The sequence below is a fragment of the Dipodomys merriami genome, unplaced genomic scaffold (assembly GCF_024711535.1).
Source record: "Dipodomys merriami isolate MVZ:Mamm:240054 unplaced genomic scaffold, mDipMer1.0.p SCAF_164, whole genome shotgun sequence".
Taxonomy (NCBI): Eukaryota; Metazoa; Chordata; class Mammalia; order Rodentia; family Heteromyidae; genus Dipodomys; species Dipodomys merriami.
The window spans coordinates 2,670,450-2,672,721 of NW_027202982.1; the positions used below are offsets into that span (position 1 = coordinate 2,670,450).

Sequence of the window (2,272 nt, forward strand, 5' to 3'; positions counted from 1 at the left end):
TGCACTGCAAGCATGATTCTGAACGATTGCTTGCTGATTCTGAATTATTGCTTTGATCATTATATCCTCCAAGAAGAAAAAGTGAAATTTATTTGATAGAAAAGGACTACTAATACATTTTGACTTCTCATTAAGCATCTTCAATCATCAAAATTACCTGAAGACAATAGACAGGCCTATTTTTTAGATGAAAACAAAAGTCTTTAATAAAACAAGAATTTAGGTAGTCATACAAAGGACTTCTATTTTACTACTGCATTATACATTTTTTCTAATGTTGAATACCAACATTAGAAAGCTATTAGAAAGTTCTTTAAGCCCATAAGTTGAATAGTGAGTTCTCTTACACTATAACATGGTATTTCCCAAATCATTTACATAGAAGCCATTGTTTCCTATTTTCTCATTCCTAGAACAAGCTGCACATGAAGACACCACTGTTCCTAATTTTTAGTCTGTACCTTTGAATATTGAGGAAAATCATTCCTCTGCTCTCTATAAATTCCCTACTCTCCAGTTAGAATAATTTAGAGTAGTAAAAATGGAAAAAAGATAAAATAAATCATGGTGAATAAATATATGCAGAAAATTCACCAGATTTTTCTGACCAGTTCAATCAATGTGAACTATTGGAGAAAAACATGGACATCTCATTCCCACTGGCACTCAAAGTCTCCGGTTAAGCAATTCTGACGAAGACAGGAAGTAAGATGAAAAAATGAGGAATGGTATCATTTGCAAGAAAAAAATTGAGGAAGATCCAAGCAAATTTCTTCTTTTGGATCTCGAAAACTGCATTTGATATTTCCAAAAGGATAAGTAAGTATTACTACCTCTTTGAAGTTGTGGAAGACTGTACAAATTGTTCTCCTAAGTTGTAATGGTTTGGTTGAGTTTCTTAAATTTCAAAAATGCCAGTCCATCCTTTGTTTCCCTACAATTTTTATTTTCAAAATACAAAGCAACAGCAATATCTTACTTTAAAAATTCATGGATTCCATGTATTCATCCAAGTGAATTGCCTGACTTTGATGTCAAAATATATTCAAGAGTTGTTTGTGTACATCTATAATGTTTTCTGCAGAGTTTGTGATTTTTTCAAATCAGAAATAATTTTAACTTATCTTTTGAAATAAATAGTATAGAAACTAAAGATGTTCATGGTGCTTTTCTGAAAAAAGTATATCTGTTTGTATAATGTCCACAATCTATTTAATTCGCTCCTAGATATAATACTTTGAATTCTACATTGTTATATAATGTATATGTTCATTAATAAATGTGTCCTTTCAGATTGCATTACATATAGAAAAAGTTTAAGATTCTTTTTTTCCTAGGTCCTTGTATTATTTTATTTCTTTGGGATAAAATGACAATGTTAACTAATTTCAAGTTTTGTAAAGGTTATGCTATGTAAAGGCCTTTCTCAGGTGAAGATTTAATATACTGATGTCAAACTAACCTTTAATTCTATGAATTACACGTATTGTTACACTTCTATTTTTGTAATGAACTTTTTAATAACTGTTTTTAACTGTTTTTCATTTCTTGCATCAGAAGAATGAAAAATATGGAATACTTCACAAATTTTCATATCATCCTTCGGCAAGTGCCATGTTAATCTCTGTATTGTTGCAATTTGGGTAGGCCTGCTGCTGAAAGATGTAGTATCATCTAAATTTAAGTACTTAATGATGCACTCTTTATACAGGCATATATCCATGGTTGACTATTTATAACAAGGAACCCTTATTGTTCCTAAAAATTCTATTGATCTTATTTCTCTAAAATTCTGTGTATAATGGAAAAAAACCTATTTCTTGGTCGATTGCTCACATTTGCAATTTTTTGTCAATGACTATTTTGTCTTTTTCATTTTAAATTTTATCATACTTTGAAGCCTTTACAGCTATGTCCAAAGGTGATTGCTTTTCAAGTATTTATCAACTGAGTTAGCTTTGTGGAGCTAATGGATTCAAAGAAAGCCTTGCTTAAGAGCTACTTCTTAACTTGTGCAAATTAAAATTTCCAAAATGAGGTCTTGCTGGGACAAATGTCTAGCTGACCCTTTACCTTTCTTCCATGTAGGAACAGACCAACCAGAATATCTTACCGTGACAGCAAAGATTGTCCACTGGAACAAAACTAACCTTAGTTACAAGAGATCATAGAGAGATGAACAGTTCAGACAGAATTGTTTAGAATGGAAGGCATTTTATCAAAATATAATTGTTTATTATACTTATCATTTCAAAAGTAGCTAAAGCCAAGA

General features: G+C 30.8%; 1 pseudogene; it reads right to left on the reverse strand.

Annotated features, from left to right (window-relative positions):
• Positions 1-1,564: 1,564 nt before the first annotated feature.
• LOC138828810 (U6 spliceosomal RNA) lies at positions 1,565-1,665 on the reverse strand (annotated as a pseudogene).
• Positions 1,666-2,272: the final 607 nt, after the last annotated feature.